This window comes from Sminthopsis crassicaudata, chromosome 3 (assembly GCF_048593235.1).
Source record: "Sminthopsis crassicaudata isolate SCR6 chromosome 3, ASM4859323v1, whole genome shotgun sequence".
Classification (NCBI taxonomy): domain Eukaryota; kingdom Metazoa; phylum Chordata; class Mammalia; order Dasyuromorphia; family Dasyuridae; genus Sminthopsis; species Sminthopsis crassicaudata.
The window spans coordinates 348274944-348284021 of NC_133619.1; the positions used below are offsets into that span (position 1 = coordinate 348274944).

General features: G+C 38.0%; 1 non-coding gene across 1 annotated transcript; it reads right to left on the reverse strand.

The window, feature by feature from the left end:
• Positions 1-3068: 3068 nt before the first annotated feature.
• LOC141565206 (U1 spliceosomal RNA) lies at positions 3069-3232 on the reverse strand. Its single transcript, XR_012488890.1, has one exon. It is a non-coding gene; the product is annotated as a U1 spliceosomal RNA (small nuclear RNA).
• Between the last annotated feature and the right edge of the window lie 5846 nt (positions 3233-9078).

Genomic DNA, 9078 nt, shown 5'->3' on the forward strand with positions numbered 1-9078 from the left:
CTGAAACTTCCTGCTGAGAATGGGCATAGAGCTGAGTCATCTACAAGGTTCTGGGTTATTTGTTGTTGTTGTTGTTGTTGTTGTTGTTGTTGTTGTTGTTGTTGTTGTTGTTGTTTTGTTTTGTTTTGTATAGGGTGGAACACAGTTGTAACTGACCAAAATCTAAAATAAAAAAAATAAAAAAACAACTGAACAAAGAGAGTTCAGGATTGTCTGAGATAAAAAGACAAGTCCAGAAAGACTGCTATAACATGTAAAGAGGCCAGGATAGATTGACCCAAGAAGGAACCAGAGAAGGGGAAGAGGCCAAGTTCTTTTCAAATCTAACTCCCCCATCCCGATTTCATTCTTTTATTTCCTTGTTCCAGGTCCCATTTCTTTAGTTTCAATTTTCTAATTTAGTTTTCATTTCTCTGATTCAATTTTCATAACTGTATGGCAACTAAATTCCTATCTAATTCTCAACTCCTTCTCCCCAATTAATTACCCATAATTTAGTTTCCACATACTTTTCTAACTCCTTAAATTTGGCTAATACTTTTTTACATCTCTCTTTATAAATGTCTGTTAACCTCTGCACAGATCTCCTTACACTGGATATTATGTAGCCTCCTTGTATTGTTAACATCCCAGCAACTATTATTAAAAAGGTCAGGGTGAGAATTGCTATTCCTCCTCATTTTCTAATGCATTGACCCTAGCCACTCAGTAAATGTATAATTAATTTTGAAATGTTTACTTGTTTCTTTCTTCCTTCCTTCCTTCCCTTCCTTCCTTCCTTCCTTCCTTCCTTCCTTCCTTCCTTCCTTCTTTTCTTTCTTTCTTCCTTCCTTCCTTCCTTCCTTCCTTCCTTCCTTCCTTCCTTCCTTCCTTCCTTCCTTCCTTCCTTCCTTCCTTCCTTCCTTCCTTCCTTCCTTTCTTTCTTTCTTTCCTTTCTTCTTCTTTCTTTCTTTCTTTCTTTCTTTCTTCTTTCTTTCTTTCTTTCTTTCTTTCTTTCTTTCTTCTTTCTTTCTTTCTTCTTTCTTTCTTTCTTTCTCTTTTCTTTCTTTCTTTCTTTCTTTCTCTTTCTTTCTTTCTTTCTTTCTTTCTTTCTTTTCTTTCTTTCTTTCTTTCTTTCTTCTTTCTTTCTTTCTTTTCTTTCTTTCTTTCTTTCTTTCTTTCTTTCTTTCTTTCTTTCCTTTCTTTCTTCCAGATGAATTTTGTTGTAATTTTTTCTAGTTCAGCAAAATAGTTTCTTGGGAGTTTGATTGTAATAGCACTAACTATTCATTTAGATTAGTTTAGGGAGTGTTGTCATCTTTATTATATTTTCTCGACCTATCCATAAGCACTTGATATTTTTCCAATTGCTTAGTTCTGACTTAATTTGTGTGAAAAGTTTTGTAGTTTTGCTCATATAGTTCCTGACTTTCCCTTGGCAGAAAGATTCCCAAATATTTATATTATCAAGTTATTTCAAATGGAATTTCTCTTTGTAGCTCTTGCTGTTGGATGTTGTTAGCGATGTATAAGAATGTTGAACATTTATGTGGATTTATTTTGTATCCTGCAACTTTGCTAAAGTTGTGGATTATTTCTAATAGCTTTTTAGTTGATTCTCTGGGGTGTCTAAGTATACCATCATATCATCTGCAAAGAGTGATAATTTGGTTTCCTGATTACCTACTCTAATTCCTACTCTAAATTCTCTTTTTCTTCTCTTATTGCCAAGGCTATCATTTCTAACACAATTTGAATAGCAATGGCAAAGAACTAGAGGTCATTATTGATCATAAAATAAATAATTTTGATTATATAAAGTTATAATGTTTTTTGTACAAACAATACTAATGCAGACAAGATTAGAAGGGAAGCAATAAGCTGGGGAAACATTTTTATATCCAAAGGACCTGATAAAGGCTTCATTTCTACAATATACAGAGAATTTATTCAAATTTATAACAGTTCAAGCCATTCTTCAATTGAAAAATGGTCAAAGGATATGAACAATTTTCAGATGAAGAAATTGAAACTTTGTAGCCACATGAAAAGCGGTTCCACATCACTATTGATCAGAGAAATGCTAATTAAGACAACTCTGAGATACCACTACACACCTGTCATATTGGCTAAGATGACAGGAAAAGAAAATGCCGAATGTTGGAAGGGATGTGGGAAAACTGGGACACTGATACATTGTTGGTGAAACTGTGAACAGATCCAATCATTCTGGAGAGCAGTTTGGAACTATGCTCAAAAAGTTATCAAACTGCATAACCTTTGATCCAGCAGTGTTACTACTGGGATTATATGCCAGAGAGATCTGCAAAAATGTTTGTGGCAGCCCTCCTTGTAAGAAAACTGGAAACTGAGTGGATGACCACTGGCATCAATGACTGAATAAATTGTTATATGAATGCTATGGAATACTGTTGTTCTGTAAGAAACAACCAGCAGGATGATATCAGAGAGGCTTGGAGAGACCTACATGAACTGATGCAAAGTGAACCAAACAGAACCAGGAAATCATTATACACAAGCAACAAGACTATATGACGTTCAGTTGACAGATGGTGGCTCTCTTCAACATTGAGATGATTCAAAACAGTTCCATTCGTTCAGTGATGAAGAGAGCCATGGGAAGGAACAGAGGGTGGGATCCCAGAATCCATAGCAATCTCCCTCCGTTATTTACATTTTGTTTTGTTTTTTGTTTCTGTTTGTCATTTTTTCTTCCTTCTTGATCTGATTTTTCTTGCGCAACCAGATAGATAATTGCGTAAATTGTGTATACACACATGGGACTTAACATGTATTTTAATATTACACCAGGCAGGGGAGCAGGTGGGGGGGAAAAGGGTAAAGTTTGCAACAAAAAGCGCATGGGTCAACGTCCAAGAAACGCTCACGTGCTTTGCAAAGCAGTAAAGGAATTGAAGAGAGAAAAAGTAAGCTTCTCAAGTATTACGAACCACCTGTGTAGGTACTGAAGACCGAGAAAACGAAACTTCTTGTCCTGAGAGCTTTACCGTTAAAAGCACTAAGCCGTTAGTGGTCATGTGAAAAGCCTTCCTTTCGCAACAAGTTATCAGGGGAGAGCGCGAACGCAGTCCCCCACTACCACAAATTATGCAGTCGAGTTTCCCGCATTTGGGGAAATCGCAGGGGTCAGCCCATCCGGAGTGCAATGGATAAGCCTCGCCCTGGGGAAACCACCTTCGTGATCATGGAATCACCCCTGCCAGGTAAGTATGCTCTGAAACACCACGCCCGCCCTCTCCCTCCGCATGCCCACACATCACGCACACGGTCACCAACACAATACCTCCTCGTCAAACCCCACCCACGCAAACCACACAAATGATAAAATATTTCCATCGTAGAAATGTAGGAGCTACGACCCTAACATCTACACTTTTCGGGGGAGAAACTGTTTGGAGACTACAGGCCCCAAAGACTCTTTATTTGCATACTGCCTCCCCTTTTGTGACGTTTCTGTCCTCCATCGTCTGCCATCTACAACCGACATTCAAAGAAACAATTTCCAGCTTGGACGAGGAAAAGACCTGCCTTCTGGCAACACTAGGCATTTCCTTATTCCTCTGGAGCGAAAGCAGATTCGTTTTACTGCTCCGTTATTTGTTTATTTATTTTTATTTTCGTACCGAGTCATTCCGAGCGCTCATTTTTGCTGGTTCTCGATTCTCCTCCCTTTCCCAAATCTGTTCCAGCTTAAGCCACGCCTCTTTCCTGAAGCCTTTTCCAAATTCCTCTGCCTCCAAACCAGACAATGAAATCCGGGCCTGGGCATCACTCCTGCTCAGAATGCCCGCCTCAACTCTCTCTCCTCTGCACCCTATCTTCTCTCCCATCTGCCAAACTGATTTTCTTGACCACGTCACTTCCGTACTCGGTAGATTCCAGTGGCTCTTTTGCCACTAGGATAAAATAGAAATTCGCCACCCCGCCTTTTGTTTTTTGTTTTTTTGTTTTTTAGCTCTGAAAGCCCTTCAAATAATGACTCCAAATCTACCCTTCCTGTCAAGCCTTATTCCTCCCACTCCTGCACTCTATAGTTCAGTCTAACTCCCCTTCTTCCCGTTGCTCACGCTGTAGACTCCATTTGCTCTCTCTGGACCTCTGCAGGCTTTTCTCCCATGACTACAATACGTTCTTTTTTAACGTGGCATTTAAAATTTTTTTTCGATAATATTTTGTTTTCCAAACACACTTAATGATAGTTTTCAACATTCATTTTTGTAATGTTTTGTGTACCATAATTTTCTCCCTCCCTTCTTTACCTCCTCCCTCCTGATATAGGGTATCTGGTATCTGTGCAATTCTTCTAAAATATTTCTGTTTTTGTCCCCTGGTGTAAGAAAAATCAGATCAAAAAGGGGGAATATTTGAGGGGAAAAAAAAAACCCACAAACAACGCATTGAAAATACTATCCTTGGAACCACATTCAGTCTCCATAGTTCTCTCTCTGGATGCAGATGGCATTTTCCTTCCCAAATCTATTGGAATTGCTTTCAATCACCACATTATTGGGAAGAACTGAGTCCATTGTGGTTGATTATCACATAATCTTATTGTAACTGTGTACAATGTTAATATTCTCCTCTTGCTCTACTTGATTTACTCACCATGAGTTCATGAGTCTTTCCAGTCTTTTCTGAAATCAGCCTGCTCATCATGTCTTACAGAACAATTATATTTTCCTACATTCATATACCACAATTTATTCAGCCATCCCTCAATTAATAGACATCCATTCAATTTCCAGTTCCTTGCCACTATAAAAAGGGCATAGTCCCAAATTACTCCAGAATGGTAGGATAATTTTACATGTTCACCAACAATACATTAGTGTCCCAGTTTTCCTTCATGTCCTCCAACATTTATCATTATCTTTACTTGTCATTTTAATGAATCTGAAGTTTTACCTATCGTTCTTATTATCCCCTGTTTATTTCAAGACTCAGGTCTGGCACCACTTCTACAGGAAGCCTTTCTAACCCCCCTGCCCCCCCACACACACTGGAAAATGTTTATTGTGTATTATTATGTATCTGCCCCCCACACACACACACTGGAAAATGTTTATTGTGTATTATTATGTATTTAACTTATATCAATGAGTATGAATGTTTCCACATACAAATAAGAAATATTACATTGCGTATGACATCCTAAATTGCAGTACACTTTATTCTTTTGTAATTTGTAAAATTGTAACAATTTTGACACGCTCCTTCCAAAGCTAACTTGCTTGTCCTTCTTCCAGCTAAACTGCCTTCTGTTTTTGTAGCACAGTTTGTTAAAATGTTTCATTGTTTCTCTTTCTTTTCTTTCTGGAATGATTAACCACTTGCCCCATTTCCTCTAAACCCTACCTTGTATCAAATAAGTATAATTTAAACAAAAGTAGCCCTCTTTCCTGCTTCCATCCCACTCAATGACTATGGGGAAAACATGTCCCATTCTGCAACTCCGATAAAAAGTGGGAAGGTGTTCACTTCTAAGAAAACTTTGTTATTTTTGTATATCTTCTGTATATAAGTACTTTTGCACAATCTGGCTCACATACAACATTTAATATCTGAAGAGATACTTTTTGGTTTGTTGACTACACTTTGAGAATAATGAAAAAGAAAATGAAACTGATTTTTTAAGAGGAAAGCAAACAAATACATCTAACACACAATGTTGTCATTACATTACATCACACAAATTACTCACTTCCAATTGGGTCCTCCCTCTTCTTTGTTCCTTTTTGTGTGATTAAAAAAAAAATTATTATGGCTTTTTATTTACCAGATATATGCATGGGTAATTTTACACCATTGACAATTGCCAAACCTTTTGTTCTAATTTTTCCCCTGCTTCCCCCCACCCCCTCCCTCAGATGGCAGGTTGAACAATACATGTTAAATATGTTAAAGTATGTTTAAAATACAATATATGTATACTTGTCCAAACAGTTATTTTGCTGTACAAAAAGAATCAGACTTTGAAATAGTGTAAAATTAGCCTGTGTAGGAAATCAAAATTGCAAGTGGATAAAAATAGAGGAATTGGGAATCTATGTAGAGGTTCATAGTCATCTCCCAGAGTGCTTTTGCTGGGTGTAGCTGGTTCAATTCATTACTGCTCTATTGGAACTGATTTGGTTTATCTCATTGTTGAAGATGTCCACTTCCATCAAAATTGAACATCATATAGTATTGTTGAAATATATAATGATCTCCTGGTCCTGATCTTTTCTTTCTCTCTCTCTCTCTCTCTCTCTCTCTCTCTCTCTCTCTCTCTCTCTCTCTCTCTCTCTCTCTCTCTCTCTCTCTCTCTCTCTCTCTCTCTCTCTCTCTCTCCTGAGGCTGGGGTTAAGTGACTTGCCCAGGGTCACACAGCTAGGAAGTGTTAAGTATCTGAGATCACATTTGAACTCAGGTCCTCCTGAATTCAAGGCTGGTGCTCTATCCACTGCGCCACCTAGCTGCCCCCTGGTCCTGATCATTTCACTCAGCATCAGTTCATGTAAGTCTCTCCAGGCTTTTCTGAAATCATCCTGTTGGTCATTTCTTACAGAGCCATTCTCCAAGTGATGGGCACCCACTCAGTTTCCAGTTTCTCACTGCCTCAAGTGTCTACTTCCAGAGAGAAAGATTTTTTTCCATAAAGGGGCAGAATCCTCCTGTCTATCAGTGGTCTTGATGAGGTCGGACAGCCAGTAAAGTGGTGTAAACAAACTTAAATGGAATTATCCCATACCCTCCGGAAGCAGGAAAAAACATTATCTGAAGAATGTACCTTTTCTGATGCAAAACTTAAGTAGCCTTGCCTATTCTGTTCTATAATATATATAGGCCTTCACAAAAATGTCTCTTTGCAATATCACTTCTTTCTTGAATGTGATCTTGCCCGTCAAGAAAGCCATCTTGGCGTCTTTTTGAACCAATAAAGATTTTTCATCACAGTTTTGAGTATGCAAAATTCTTTTGCTATGAACCTGCCCATAAAGATTGGAAAGAAGGACCACAGATCCCATCTCTGCCCCAGATCACACCTTCATCAGTCATTTAACCTTGACAGATTTTTTATCATATGCTGTGCACCCTGAGTTTCAGCAGCTGACACAGTACCCTACTACAGCTGTTCCCTTGGTCATTGGCAACACAGGAGAAGACAATCAGAGGTGCAAACTCATTTGATCCATCCTCATAACCAGCTTCACTAGAGCTACCCAGTTTTTTTGCTCTCATTGATATCTGATATCATAGTCAACTGGTGAATATAAAACTAATTCAGAAACCTGCTTATGAAGGAGACGTCACCAATTTTATTTTAATATTGTATTTTTTCCAATTACATATAAAGACAAGTTTTTTAACTTTCATTTGTTTAATAAAATTTTTGAGTTCCACACTTTTCCCACCTTTTCTCCCTTCTCCCTAATATGATAAACAATTTGAGATAGGTTATACATGAGCAATCACATAAAGCATATGTTCATATTAGGAGAAACAGAACAAAAGGCAAAAGCAGTATAAAACAATAAATAAAATGAAAATGGTTTGTTTCCATCTCCATTCAGACTCCATCAGTTCTTTCTCTGGGATGTCCTTTTTCTATCATGAATCCTTTGAAACTGTCTTTGATCACTGTATTACTGAGAAGGGCTAAGTCTATCATGGCTGCTTATGGAACAATATGACTGGGTAGGATGTTCTTCTGTTCACTTCACTCTGCAGCAGTTCATGTAAGTCTGAAATTTTCTGAAATGTGCCTGCTTGTCATTTCATAGAGTACAATAATTTTCTAATATGTCCACAACTTGTTCAGTCATATACCAATCAATGGGCATCCCCCCCCCCTCAATTTCTAATTCTTTGCCACTATAAGAACTTCTAGAAATATTTTTATACATATAGGTCCCTTTTCCTTTTTTATGAACTCTTTGGTACACAGACTCAGTAATGGTATTGCTGGACCAAAGGGTATGAACAATTTGGTTGCTCTTGGGCATAGTTCCAAATTGCTCTTGTTAATGGAATTTTATTGTCTTGGTCTTTAGAAACTGTGAATAGTTGGAGCCACACAAAGTTCTCAGGCCTTGAAACAGATTTTAGAGATCAAGCAGTGGTTGAATTAATCACTCTCAGAGTGAGAAATATAGTTTGCAAACTGGTAGTTGTCCTGGCAGAAGACTTCCTCCCCTGTTGCAGGAAAGGTGGAGATTTTATACACAAATCATAAGTGGGAAGAGAGGGGGAGGGTATCCATACAGACATTTTCAGGTTTCCCATGACAAGCCCAGGAGTGCAACACAATATGGGTATTCTCCAGTCCTGTTGGACTCTCCAGTTCTTACATGATCATTTCAAACTTGGTGGGGAAAAGGATCAGAGTCCTGTGATGGGAATAGGTTCTGTACTCTTTGATTCGATTCACTCAACATACACAGAAGAGCATTGTCAAGAATTGATTGATTATTTATTTCAAGCTTCATTGAAAGACTCTGACTCCCAAACCAGAAAAGGCAGCTCTGAGAGAGCTAAATTATTAGCATATCCATTACATATATCATCTTGGTAATTGTGAAAATCATAATTATAATTTCCCCACACTCTCCAGAATGACTGGGTCAATTCACAACTCCACCAACAATGCATTAGTTTCCCCATTTTTCCATGTCTCCTCAGAGTGGCAGCTAGTCAGCATACTGCATTTCTTATTGCAAATGTAAATTATGAGAAAGTAAGCCTCATTTCTGAAAAATTATAGCTATTTATGTAGTTTTAAAATAAAGTGCATGTTTATTTATGGGGGAGGCAATTTAGAAGCCAAAAGGGTAAAAAAAAATCCTCATCTGTGGTTGCATAACTTAATGTCATTTTTCATTTTTTTAATCAATAACTTCACAGAAGAAAGTAGCTTCTTGCCCGAAAAAAAGTGCTAAAATGTGATCCACCCTGGGAAAACCACCTTCATGATCATGGAATTGCCCCTGCCAGGTAAGTATTCTCAGTCATACCACACTCCAGGACTCCCTACACGTGTGTGCGCACACACACACACACACTAAACACATGATCACT